The 14,684-nt window shown below is 39.4% G+C and overlaps 1 long non-coding RNA gene across 1 annotated transcript; it reads right to left on the reverse strand.

The window, feature by feature from the left end:
* Positions 1 to 10,726: 10,726 nt before the first annotated feature.
* Positions 10,727 to 13,803, reverse strand: LOC130142119 (uncharacterized). Its single transcript, XR_008819298.1, has 2 exons — positions 13,664 to 13,803; positions 10,727 to 10,967 (listed from the first exon to the last, which is right to left on the reverse strand). It is a non-coding gene; the product is annotated as an uncharacterized LOC130142119 (long non-coding RNA).
* Between the last annotated feature and the right edge of the window lie 881 nt (positions 13,804 to 14,684).

Raw genomic sequence — 14,684 nt, forward strand, 5'->3', positions numbered from 1 at the left:
AATTCTTGACTTCACATATTTGCTACATTTCCCTTTAGCCCATAACAAGATTTTAAGGCTTAAAATTTTCACAGAAAAACGAGTTCCCATTTGACTAGCTTTCATACAAGTTTCAAGAAGCATCTAGGACAACCAGTAATGTTTGTTTTGTCTCATTTTTATTTCCTAGTGGAATTTACTGCTTGTAGCAAGAAGAGTTTCTGATCATAGTCTGTTACTCTGGAAAATATGTTTTATTACTTTCGAAAAAACCCACTTAAATGAAGGGAATTATAAAATCATTTTTTACAGTAGTCTTTGGATAATAAATTGTCAGGTATTAAATATCAGCATATTCTTTTATCTGAGTTTATCTTGTTGAGATGGATCAGAATGCTGTAATCAATCACTCAGCTATAATATGGCTTCATCATACATGTGTATTCTCTTCAAAATCAAGTTGTAACACTTGCACATAATAACTTGTTGGGTTGCAAGGTTAGCCCAAGCCTGCATTCCATACTATCTGAAATTATTGGCTACCACACAAACTTTTGCCTAATACAGTCATTTTACTTAGAAATTTAATTGAAAGGTTCCCTGTAATAATGATTTTATTACTTTATTTTTTTTTAATGTAGGAAGACTAAGATAAAAACACTTGATGCATTGGAGGATGAAAGGAAATAGCAGAATGTGGGAGACAATGAAGGAGAAAAAGGAAACACTTGTGAGAAATGTATTTGGAAGAGGAAGTTTCATACAGGTGAACTCATTCCCTAAGGGAGCTCAGGGTACATTTGGTGCCTGGATCAACACATCTTCACTGATGAAAAGTATAAATCACACAATTATCTGATGGATGATGTTTATTTAGAAGAAGGCTTGTTCAAGAGGTTCTTAGCATCTTCTCTCAAGGAATGAGGTCTTGATGTGGGCATTTAGAGAGTATAGAAGGGAAGGCAGGAAGTCTCAGGCTGGCACAGGGAAACCTTGGCAGAGCAGAAAAAAGGGGTGTCCTCAATTTATGAGCATCTGGGCTTTGTCAGAGGTATATGACAGCTACAGAGAGGCCTCCACAAGAGGTTTCAGGAAGGGGATGGATCTAGTTTGTATGTGAAACATATTGACCTGTTTCATTTCAAAGGAATAAGTTCCCAAAAAATAAAATAAAAGTCTTGGTGTACCTGGAGCTGCTTAAAAAGCTAATTGATGTGTTGGTTGGTGAACATGCAAGAGAGAAGAATCTAAGCAGGAATATAACAACAGCTAAAAAATATGTTTTTTCATGGAGGTGTGTTTTCTTTTTCTTTTTCTTGTTTTTTCTTCCCATGCCTTAAAGGTCTATCACTTTATTGAAGAAAACTTTATAAAGCCTTATTTTCAGATAGTTTTTTTCTGCTTATTCCCAGTTACACATCTAGCATAGAAGGGAGCCACGCTCAGTTCCCAGTTCTGAAAAAAAACCCAAACCATTATCTGATTCTACCTCATATTTGACATTGAATGTATATGCTATAAACTATTGTGGAAAACAAACTAAAGAATGAATAAACATGGAAAATATTGTTAAAGCTGGGTCCATGTGCCTCAGGTGACCCCTAAATTTATGTTTAGGTTAACATGAAATAGTAAAATATTAAAAAAAAAAAAACAAAACCAAAACAAGCTTAACCTCTTGAAGTGCTATATCCTCATATTGGAAACTCCCCAAGGAATTTTATTTCCTCAGGAGGTTATGATTCATAGAAATAGAAATCTTTTATGACAGCTGTTGAATATTGACAGAATTGCATCAGAATCTATGATGGTTCCATTAAAAAAGTTGTCTTCTCTTTGGTCAATACCTGTCTCCATTTTCTCTGTTAGTTTGCTATGTTGATTGCTGGGATCCCACTGTGCCTCTTTACATGGAAGGGGAGATGAAAGCTTGGAAGCTATTGGAGCTTTGGTTCCTAAACACCTTGGCCCCTCCTCATCTTGCTGCTCATCAATGTGGCTTCCCATTTTAATGTGTAGGGTAAAAGAACCAGAAAACTTGTGGAACCTCTGTAGAGCCACCTCCCCAAGAGCTTCCAGTATTCATACCTTCAGGATGGCTCTTCTGGTAGGTTTCCTAAGGAGCATGACATTTTTCTTTTACACAAAGAATTTGAAATGTGAGGTTCTCCTTCAGTTCATAACAAAGTCAGCTATTCTGAAATATCAAAGCCCTTTGTGAATTGGAATGAGCTTTCCCTGGTTAGCTCCTGCCCTTTAGCAATGGGTGTTTCTGGTGCTCAAAATTCACATACATGGCCACTTTTTGCAATAAGGCTATGAGAGGGAAAACTTTCTCCAAAAGGTCTTTAACTTAAAAAAGTCAACCCCAGGCATGAAAAAAAAGAGAACAAGTTCTGCAGGCTATTCACCTCTTGGCCTCTTTACTGAAATTGCCAACAAGGAGAGGAGCTGCGATGAAGACTATTCATTTATCTCTGAAAATAATGTTGAATATCTGTCACTCTATTGGGTAATGATTGACCTGATAATGTTAGGGTTTATATCAGCAGGTCCTCGAGTGCCATTTTCAGAGTCATTATATGGTGTTTGAAAATTGACTTCGTAATGGTGACAAACCTGTGGAATGGAAAGGAATTGCATTGCAGATTAATTTTCCGATGCAAGTGCGTTGTCTGTCCTCTACCCAGACTGATGCCCATGTGCTAAGCATGTTACCAAGAGCAAAACTTAAGGGAATTATAGCGCTATGGCATTACATTGAGCCATATAACTTTCATGTCATGCAATAATTTACTATTAACTTTTTTCTTATGGTGGTGAATATGGTTCTTACTGAAAAAAAAAAGACATACTTACAAAAGAGTTACATTTAAACTTATAAGTATATAGCTTGGCCTTAAGAAAAAAATACCTTAATTTGCCTCTTGTGTTCAAGATTCATTACAGTCCAAGTTTCCTTCCAGAGAAGCTTCTCAAAAAGGTCAATAGAAATTATTGGAGATTAAGGACAGAATTTTCAAAAGTGATTACTTCTGGCCTAATTCTGATTTCACTGCCTTCAACGAACTACCGTTGACTTTAGTGTGAATAGAGTTAGTCAAATATCAAGCGCTTTTTGGAAATCCGGTATGAGTGATGTGGTTATGCAGCTGACAGTAAGACAACAATAGAGTGCAGGACCCTTGAAGTTGGTTATTTCCCTCTTCTGTCCCCTTTCTTTTCTATGAAATGTGGATATTTGTGTCCTGGAGGATATAAATGCAATCATCCCAAACAAATAAGCAAATACAGAGAGAAAAAACAAAATGAATGTGATTTTCACATGGCATAATTTTTCCTGCATTAGGATCTGCGCTTGCAAGTCGGCTTTTTGCTGCCGCAGCAAGGCGCTTTTCTGCTTGATATCTTTTTATACAATTAGTTACTTTCACGCCATGATTTCATTAATATTTTTTTTTTTTTGCTGCCTTATCGTCATCTATAACTAAGTCCCACAAGCAGACTCCAAACGCACGCCACTCTTCTACTTCAAACATTTTTTCGGGGTCTGTAAAAAACCCTTTCGCTGTTCCCATAGCAATTAACCCGGCCAGATCTTTTAAAGGGCCTACTCCCCACTTTTCTAAAAAGCGTCTTAATAATTCAAAGGCTACCTCTCTTTCCATGATGCACGCACTCTGTAATCTCGCCCCCCTTCTTTGTCCGGCGAGGTTGGATTTCCACGACCTCCTTGTTGTCTGATCCGGAGCAGCGATTTCGTTAGGTAGCCTCTTACTCAGCTGGCAGACCCCGCCTTGTTGCCAAAGGTCTAAGCGGGGAGACGGCGAATGATATTTTCGGAGCCAGTCTCCTGCTTCCCGGACGCTGCAACCAGGGCCTCAACGAGCACACCGTCCACCGGAGGAGGAGTGGGGGTCCTCTCTTCATGGGAACATAATGAAGGCGTCAGGTCCCTGTTCGGGCGCCACTTGCTGATGGCGTGGGAAGTCAAGCAGGCAAACTCAATATGAGTGATAAAGCAAGCTTCGATTTATTATGGCGCGATTATGTCTTATATACAGTTCCAGTTAATTATGCCTACAAGTCATCTGCTGATTGGTTAAGCTCTAAAAGATCACATTTTCATACGTCCTCCTACTTGCGGTTTCTGCGGTTAGCTAGCTACATTTTTTTTTTCTCTCTTGTCTACGCAAATTCCTCAAAGTTATTTACAACATTAGGCACAAGGTCAGTGTGTTTTTCTCAGCTTCCTTATCAGCATGCCTCAGCATAGCTGCAAGGCCTGCTTCAGCTAACTTACGCTAACTTTGTTTCACAAAGATCTTCAAGGGAGTCATAGCCGTGATCACACAGCCATTCTGCAACATGAATGAAATTGAATGGCCAGAAAAAAAGGGGTTAACAAGGACAAATATTGATAAAAGTAAACAAATACAAATCCAATGAGATACTACCTTGAAAAATTGCTACCTTATTTCCTCATTGGCATTTTTGAAACTTAACTAGGCCCAATTTCATAGTAAACAAGAAAAATGAATTGCAGATCCCAACTCTGTTTATGTTCAATTGCTATGCTGTGCTTTGTTCCCCCTGAATTGCAGAAAAAAATCTATCTTATTTGTACTTGAATTAATATTATAATCAATGCAACTTTCCATGCTGTTTGCAGTTTGTCACTATTATTTATTAGATACAGTTTGATAACACCTAAAGAACAACCAAGAGATGTATTCCATTATGATAGGCAAGACTGAGACACTACTCATTCCCGGTGTTGCCTATTTAAATGTTGCACTTTCAATGAGCAAAGCAGATAATAGATTTAGGGGGGCAAGGGATAAGAATACATATAACATAAAAGTTAAGAAATCAATGTCATAATTTGTAGGCTTCAAAAAGTTCTTACATATTGGGGCAACTTTGAAGGATAGCTGCAGTTTTTCAGCAATTTTCCAAGGAAACTCAATGCTTGTGATCATAAAGCATGTCAGATTTTCAATCTTCAGTTCAGTTTTTTTGAACTCTTAGCTAATTTCAACCAGTTTTGCCAAAGTGGTAGAAATAACAAAAAATACTAAGTTTCCACATATTTAAGGGAAATGTTGTCCCAAAATACAAAAATGAGGCACTGCAAGTGAAAATTTAGTAACATTACCTCTCATTAAATACTGGTGAATCCACACCAGGCAAGATATAGAACAGCAGCCTTTATCAGAACTACTCCTCTTGAAACAGCTTTAGTTGACCAATGTATTTATTCAATAACAGTAATTAAGCAAATATAAACTTTTCCAGTCAAAGACTTTATCACATATCACATATCACATATTGCGTAGAGATTTAATAGAAATGAAGGTGGCACATCCATGAACAGGTAGATACTTCCATGTCTGTAGGTCCTCACTCCACTGTCAGTGTGCAGGTATAGGCACTTATAGTATGTTCCTAATTTGTAAAATAAGACAAAGCAATTACATCCTCAGCATGCTGCTTTGTATTGAATATACGTCCTCTTTAGATTATTAGTTCAGATGGAGAAGGCCATACCGTAGACACTGGAAGTTCAGTGAAATAAATCCTACTCTCCTACTCTTTTTTGCCCTATAAAGCAGGGTTAGTATATGAATTTAGTGTGACTAGTTATACTAATACATGGTGTTGTACAAAACCCCCATATTGTTTAGTGTTAGCAAGTATGCATTATGTTGGCAGTATGTGCAGGTGTCTTTGCACAGTGAACCAGGTAGAGGAATGACTGAACCTTTATTCAGCAGGAACTCCCTGTAAGAGAGAACCAGCTCAGCAATCCAGACTGGAAAAGTCAGGCTGTGCTTTGTACATATCCCAGATCTGTTTTGTTCCTGCAGCAGTCATATATATTTTTCATTTAGCTGAATACTTCGCTTATTGACTATAAGATACAAACTGAAGTTTGTATAATACAGATGATCCTACAACAGTTGGACTACATGTTCTAGTTAGGACAGCATGTAAGTATGATCCTGTTCTTAAACAGGTGCTCAAGTCCACTAAGCTTACTTGTGTTGTGCCTTTAGGTCACAGTCCCGCATAGATGAGTGCATAAGTATACAAATAAATTACATTATGTTGTCCAATCAAATCAGCTACATCATCTCCTGATGATGAGGCACCTATCTAGTCCTTTCAGCATCAGATCTTTGGGCTGAGATTCACACCAGCTATACTGCAAAGAATTCTCAGTGTGGCTCTTGTTCTCTGATAGCTGTGGATGTTGTCTAGGGTAACTGCACTGCTAGCATGGGTGCCTTAGTACCCAACACATGACAGCATGACACTCTTCTAGAGAGGAGGTTGTGTGTTAAATCAGTGTAGACTTCTGTGTATGTTTTGTTTGTTTGCTTTAGTCTAAGGTATATTCCCTCTCCCACACAGCTAATCTGTTTCTTCTGTCATGGTGTATTTTTTATCCAACCAAATCCACTAGATGAACCTTACTATAAGCAATGCAAGTCAAAAAGTCAAAACAGGTTCATAATCTTTGCGCTGAACTGTTGCACATTAAATATAAAGAAATTAATTTCCATAACAATGACTTTTAATAAATATAAATGGAATTCTGTTCCAAAGATTTCAAAGCAAATGTGTTTGGGGGTTTTGTGTTTTGTTTTGTTTTGTTTTGTTTTGTTTTGTTTCATAACACAAGCATTTATAGTCCCAAATATAGCAAGTCTGCTTACAAACACTCATATACTATATCCACTTACACTGGCATTAGCTTGTCTAGAGAATGTCATCCAAACATGTTAAAGCATTGAAAAATATCAGGTAATGACTTATAATTGCTACTACTGACTGGCTGTGGATTTTGTACAATTAATTTTGTTCCTCCTTATCAGTCTCACCTCTTTATTTGGACACTTGTTACATATTATCTTTTGGGCTGCAAATTCTGTGAAATAGAAATTGTACCATTTGATTTTTTTTTTACAGTATCTAACATAATGTGATTCTAAATATGTTTGTATATAATCAGTGCTGTATCGGTGTTAAAAATAAATAATAAAATCCCTGTGAGAGTATTATCCACTGCTCAGATAAGGAAACATTGAAATAAGTAAGTAGGCAACTGCCCCAGGATCCTCTACAAATCAAGGCCAGAAGCAACCTTCCAAACCAAAGCAGATTAGGATTCACTTCCAAGGTGTGACTTAAGGATGTGTTTCTTTAAAAGCACCATTAGAAGGTTGACATCATCCCACATATGCAACCGAGGGTGGGTTTCACCACAGACCACTTCAGTTGTCTTAAAAATTGTGTATGTACTTTTTCTTTACAGCAAAGAGTGAGCAACACCCACCTCCCAAAACCAGTTCCCCCCAGCTCTCTCTTGCCTTGCTGATTCCAGATGGAACCAAGACAGCTCAGAAATGCATGGACATTTAGAGCTCAGCACAGCTACATGCACTGACACGTGGCTATCCAAGATATGCATGCTGGGCTGATAGGTAGGATACAGGATTCCAAGTGCCTTCCATCCTGCAATACAAACTTAGCACTTGGGACCCTTTTCCAGGTGCAATCAATGTAGTCTGGAGAATAATCAAGCTCTGCCTGAGGTAGGTACTGGATTTGATCGGAGGAGCCCCGCTGTGGAGTCTCACAACTAGAGCTCAGAAAACCAGTTTGTAGACACTTACCCTGCGGATAACTAAAATTAGGTGAAAGGAATCCCAAATTCATAATTTTTAAATAGATTTAGTTATGTTAAATGCAAATGAGCCACTGAGCTGGGATCTGCAGTAATTTCTGATCAATATTCCAGAGCTGGGCTGAAAGATGATGGCTGCTGAAGTTCAGGAACAGGCTATAGGAGGAGATTGGGAACCTCACACAGAACTTAAAATGGTACAAGGAGACACTTCTAATACATGTGCTTCAAATCTATGAGAAGGAAGGTATTTGGAGAGTATAAAAACTTTATGCTAGCACTGGGATTATGCAAACAGGACTGGTTGATATTTTGCATATTTTTGGATTTTTTGAGAACTGTATATCAGATTTCCACCCTTGAAAATGTTTTTTCTAATTGTAGAAAGGAACTCTTTGTACTTAAAAATCAGATATGTTCCCTCCTCCAAAGAGCATAAGGCAGAGATCTGGATCAAGAAATACTTAAAGAGATTATTTTTAAAGAAGATTGAGAAAGACTGTCAGGCTGACAGGCCCTTGTATGTGTTCCATCCGTATGGAATAAAGTATTGAGCAGCAAAAAATATAATATGCATACATGAGGAAAAAAAATACAACATATACATAATAAAAAGACATAATGAGGAGCATTAGAGCCATGGTGCTGTTATAAATTGAGACCACAATGGATCATAATCCAATTAAAATTTTTATTAATTACAGCAAGTAGAATACGAGCAAAGACAGCGCTGGACGGCAGGGGAGTCTGCGCTTCGCCAACTGCCGTACTGAGCAGTTCAAACAGTCCCTTTTAATACTTTTTTTACTTTCGTGTTCATGAAGTAGTGGAGGTGTTGACCCTTCACTCATATGACCTTATATGGGGTTGTCTGTCCTGTTTCTGTCGGTTCCTGGACATCTGGCGGCATCCTGGACACCTGGCAGTTATCTTATCTTTCACAAGCGGCATCCTGGACACCTGGCGGTTATCTTATCTTTTGTTGCCTAATCTTTACATTGGGCTTAACATAAATCTTAATAAACAATACCCTAGTCCATAGTTTCTTACAATCCCCCCTTTTTCTTTTTATCCTATTATTGTTTATTAGATGCTGCTTTCATTCTCGGCACTGCAAACAAACCTTTTTCCACAATCCCAACATTTATCATAACACTCACAAGGTAATACCTCACAATTACAATAGGCATAGTTTTCACGTGGCATAACGCATTCGCAACAATCTTCATCCTCATTAATAGATACACTCTTATATTTTGCCCTAGACCTCGTAGTTAAAATAAGCAATTGAGCTATGTCAAACCATTCTCTAATAAAGTGTAAAATATAGCGTAATATACAAGGCCCAAATATAAGTCCCAGAATCAACATAATAAGTGGTCCTGCTAAAGCAGACAACAAAGTGGTTAGCCAAGGTGAGATATTAAACCAGTTTTCATACCATGACCTGCCCGCCTCACGATCTTCCTTACGTTGATCTAACCTTTTCCGGAGTTCAGACATGGTGTCCTGGACTACTCCTGTATGGTCAGCAAAAGAACAACATTCTTCATTGAGAGCTACACATAACCCTCCTTCCTTTAAGAACAATAGATCTAATCCTCTTCTATTTTGCAGCACTACTTCTGATAGAGACTTTACTGAAGTGGCTAAATTTTGGATAGATTGTTCTATTTTTGCTAAATCCTCATCTACAGCCATCTGCAAACTTTGTAATTCCTGACCTTTTACTAGGGAGGCTATGCCTGTACCTGCTCCAACTCCGCCCGCTATCAGCAGTGTAGCTAGGGTTACCACTGTAATTGGCTCTCGTTTTTGTCTATTCAGGTCTCCTTCAAAGTGGCGTAACACCTCCTCAGAGGTGTGATAGATCAGACAAGGAACAATAATCACCTGTACGCAAAACTGAGATTGATTAAACACATTTAGGGATAGGCAAGGCGTTACTCCGATGTCTGAACAAACCCATTGGTGTCGGGATAGCCCATTTGTCATTTTGATTCTTGTGTTTCTCTATATTGGTGTTAGTGACTGTTCGGTTGCACAAAGGCTGATACTTTTCGGGCACTGTACCTATACATTTTCCTTGACCTGTTACTAATTGAATAGTAATTCCTTGCGTATGGTTCCTCTGGTCATCCCATGGGCATTCTCGTGGGTTTGAACCATTAGACCATTGAATCCTACCTGGTTTTCCAATTGCCTCAAAATATGGTGGTCTAACATTATAACATAACCAGCATTCCTCAGTTAAATTTGGTTTGCTTTCATTAAGGGCACGATAAGAGGCTTGCATGAGATTCCATAAGGGGTCTTTGGATTCTGACAACTCTAGATCCCTGGATAAGGAGAATTCAGTCACAGTGTCATTAGTTTTTTTCGAAAGGGAGTCTGGAGAAGGGGTTACAACAATTATGGGGGCAACCTTTTCTTCAGAGAAAGTGGGTGGATTCAGGACCAGGTTTGGTCCTACTGGTAAAGGATCGTGGGGCATCGGTCTCTTCATTATTTGAAAAATTCCTCCTCTGTCTGCACCTGTTTCCCAATATCTAATTCCCCAATATTTCCCTGCCAGCCAAAAGTCCTGAGCAGGATTTTTTATAGTTATATTGATGCCCACACAAGGAATCGGTTTACTTAAGCAATGACCCTACCGGTCTCCGTGTAATTTAGGTCTCTCGCATCCTTCCGGTGACCACTTTATTTCTAGATATTGGTCTCCAGGTGCGGACCACTCAGAGGCCCATGTTTCGCACCCCCAATATGCACAGTAATAATGACCTGGAGAATTACAGTATCCTTTACCAGGGTTTGATGCTGGACATATATAAATTGGTTTACATATATCCGCTTCATCTCTACGATCTTCTTCAGTAATTAGATCATGCAAACTCACATTGAAACTAACTGTGCCCGGTGTAGTTCGTGCTTGGATTGGATTACTTGGATATTTTATGTTTGTTATTGTCCAGTTCATAGGTTCATGAGGGTTTCCATTTGCTTGGGTTATTATCAATAACAAAACTAACGGTATACCAGGAAAAAGGGTGTCTGTCAATTTTGCCAATTTAAGTATATTTTTACCAGTCCTGGGGAAGTTCGGCCATTGTTGCTTTAGTGTCCCATTGTTCTGGTTCTTTTCTCCACAGTTTGTTCCTCCTCTGCCTTGCCCATCGACTCGGTTGCTTCGAGCCACGGGGTGTACCATCTTCTCGGCAGCAAGGGAATTCTTCAGGAGAACAGCTGCTTCGGGCTTTCTGCCTGTTTACATAGGCTTCCCACTTTGCAGCTTTAACTAATGGGGCAAAGCAAGACACGGTTAGTACTTCCCTTCTGCATTTTATAGCCAAGATTTCAGCTACAAAGGGGACTGGTTCGGTGAAGTGGTAACAATAATATTGAGAGTTTATTCCTTTGGCAAAAATTTCCCACCACTCATGGGATTCTCGAATAATTTCTTGTTTAGACTCTAATTGTTTTAATTTCCACTCAGTAAGAGTTCTTTGGATTTTCCAACACTGTGTGCAAACTCCTATTGGAGGGTATCCACATTCACAGTGTGTCCACCATTTATTCTGGCATACCTTACACCTGAAACAAGCAAATGGATAACAATTGCAGTTCAAATTATTACATCTAATTCGTATATCTAGAGTGCATATATTATTTACATCAGCATATCTTCTATACTTAATATTGTGTGGTTGCATAAGTTTAGCAATTTCCTTCAACACACTTTGTACGCTTCCATATATAATAGATAAAAAAAGAAATAATTATAGCAAATATAAACAACAATACACACTTTATACCAAAAGGTAATGCGGCAAAATAATCAAATAAAGTCTCTATCATTCAGGGTTATCTTGGTGCCTTACCCTCACAGGTATGTGGGGTTCGGAAATTTGGATTTTAATCGGTGGGATTTCCAGTCTACTAATTGTGTCTGGAGAGTACCAGACATCGGGGTTAATTTGTTTTTGATCATCCACGGTCAAAGGATAAGCAGACACTGTTAGCTCTTGATTTTTTTATTTTAATTTCTAATTGCAATTCAACAATTAAATCTCGTCCTAACAGATTAAATTCTGCTTCAGGGACGAGCAAGAGTTCACCCATTCCAAATTTATTTTCAGTTTCGAATACCACATTTTTGATTTTGCTTACTTTAAAGGGTTCTCCTTTTGCCCCAATTACTTGTACTTTTTTTTTTTTTTTTTTTTTTCCAGGGGAAGCTTTACATCCCTCAGGTATTTGCCTAATAGTCGATTTCTCAGCTCCAGTGTCTACTAAAAGGGTGAACCCTTGTTTATGGGGACCTATTTTTAATTTTATCAAGGGCTCATGATGACTCCGGTCCCCTAAGATATAGAGCCCCTGACTCTCCTATTCCGTTTTCAATATTTCCTCATCCCTGATCCTTTCTCTGCAATTCTTCTTTATATGTCCCTTCTTTCCACAGTAAAAACAACATCTCTGTTCCTTCTTTACTACTACGTTCCCTTGTTTCGTTCCAGCAGATCTGTGTTCACCAGTTTGCCCTTTGCGATCCTCTCTGACCGCTGCTACCATCATTTTTACTTGTCGCTTGCTGCTCTCTTCTTCCCGCCTTACGTAGACTTTCTGAGATTCCCTCAATAATTCATCCAACCCTCTATTCTGCCAGTCTTCTAACTTTTCAATCTTCTTTCTGATATCTTCCCATGATTTTGCCACAAACTGAGTTTTGAGGAGCGCTTGCCCTAAAGAGTCGTCTGGATTTACCCCAGAGTACAGCTGAAGGGCTTTCCTCAGTCGTTCCAGCCACTCAGTAGGGCTTTCATCTTTCTTTTGTATTTCATTAAATGCTTTATTGATATTCTGGCCACGGGGTACTGCTTCTCTAATCCCCTGGATTACTATAGTTCTCAGGTCCTGCATATGAGTTCTATGCACCGGATCCTGATTATCCCAATTAGGTTTTTGAAGTGGCCATTTAATATCTGCTTGAGGTCCCTGGGCATGCTGAGCATCCCACAGTCTCATTCCTGCTCGTCATCATATCTCTTTCCTCGGTAGTAAATAATTGACCAAGGATAGATTACATCTTATCCCAAGTATAAAGGTTTGGTCCCAAAAATTGATTTAATCTTTCTGCCACTCCGAGTGGGTCCTCAATTAAGTTTCCCATCTCGATTCTTTTAAAATCTCGTAGGTCAGCCGAGTTTAGGGGTACGGAAATATATCCGATCACAGGTTGAGGTCCCCCCATGGGTATTTCCCTTAGGGGGTACATCTGAGCTGCCCCTTTTTGGCTTCTAGTTACGAGTCTAGGAAGAGGGGGAGACCCTTGTTCCGACTCTGGTGGGGGAGTGGGCGCTCTGGGGACCTCTGCGGGAGCAGAAGGAGGAATGTAAGGAGGGGGGGTTAGAAGGGTTTCGTCCAACTCTTCCTGCTTTTTCTTTTATTTAGTTTTTATTTCATTCAGTGGGTAAAGTCTAGCTCCCGGTCTTTCTAGCCACACTTCCGCATATCGACTCTCCTCCGGGTTAAGGGGTTTTTTTATTATTAACCCAGAGGTTTAATTGCTGTCTTACCCAATCTTCTTCTGACCCATAGACTGGCCAAAAGACATTTTTAGAAATTTTCTTCCCTCCCCATATCTTAGTACAATATTCTATCATCTTCTGCTTATCTTTCCCTAGAGTTCCAGGGAAATATCTCCAATTGTCTAAGATATATGCCAGAGGGGTATTCTTAGGTACAATGGGTACCCTTCCCATGGGAGTCGAAGGCTTGCTGCCCTTCGCCCCCATCTTCTGGAATATCCACAAACATACACTCACTCGCTCCCCTTGTTCCTGGCCCAGTCCCTCGCGGGAGATGGGAGACGCAGTACTTAAGAGTCCGCACTCGCTTGGTTCAGTATATCGAACCTCTCACTCGTTATATTCCAGGAAACCCAATCCCGCCCGAACGGCAAACCCGCGAACAAATTCGCAATATACTCACGCGTCCTGCATCTTCGTCCGGACTCCCGTGCACAGAATTTTATGGGATTTTACCGGTTTCTCCTTTGCTCATTATTCTAGAATTTAGGTTCATCGGTAAGGTTGGAGCAAGCTGTTGGTCGCGGGGCCACGAAATGTCGCGGGGCGCCTCCCCGGAGGACCAAAGCCCACCGTTCCTAATCCGAGTCACGGCACCAGAATTGTTATAAATTGAGACCACAATGGATCATAATCCAATTAAAATTTTTATTAATTACAGCAAGTAGAATACGAGCAAAGACAGCGCTGGACGGCAGGGGAGTCTGCGCTTCGCCAACTGCTGTACTGAGCAGTTCAAACAGTCCCTTTTTATACTTTTTTTACTTTCGTGTTCATGAAGTAGTGGAGGTGTTGACCCTTCATTCATATGCACAAGCGGCATCCTGGACACCTGGCTGTTATCTTATCTTTCACAATCGGCATCCTGGACACCTGGCGGTTATCTTATCTTTTGTTGCCTAATCTTTACATTGGGCTTAACATAAATCTTAATAAACAATACCCTAGTCCATAGTTTCTTACAGTGCCATTCAGAATGCTAGTCTGATGCAGTCAAATAAAGAGGAGAGGAAGACAGCATTTGGATGTGCCTCAAGAAAGAAAGATTTTGCTTTAAGCCAGTGGCCTGTCAGCAAAAATATTTTTTTCAGTTAAAACTGGCTGAAAAATGAGTAAACACTGTTCACAAGCAATTTAAAATATTAGCGTTGTTTTTTGTTGTTGTTTTCTATTTTTTCCCCTTAAGCATAATCAAGATAAAAACATCGAGTGTAAATTTGCAGGCAATGGGTTTCAGTAAATTAAAACAAAAACAACAACTCCCCCCCCCAAAAAAAAAACAAACCCCAAACCGTAGGCATTTCTGGATAAGAAAATTAGAGGTAGTTTTCACCCCAAAACATTTGTAGGTTTTTGGGTTTTTTTCCCAAAAACACTTGTCTGGAATCGCTAAGCAGGTGAAATGGTGACTACCTGTAAATGGC

This window comes from Falco biarmicus, chromosome W (assembly GCF_023638135.1).
Source record: "Falco biarmicus isolate bFalBia1 chromosome W, bFalBia1.pri, whole genome shotgun sequence".
Taxonomy (NCBI): domain Eukaryota; kingdom Metazoa; phylum Chordata; class Aves; order Falconiformes; family Falconidae; genus Falco; species Falco biarmicus.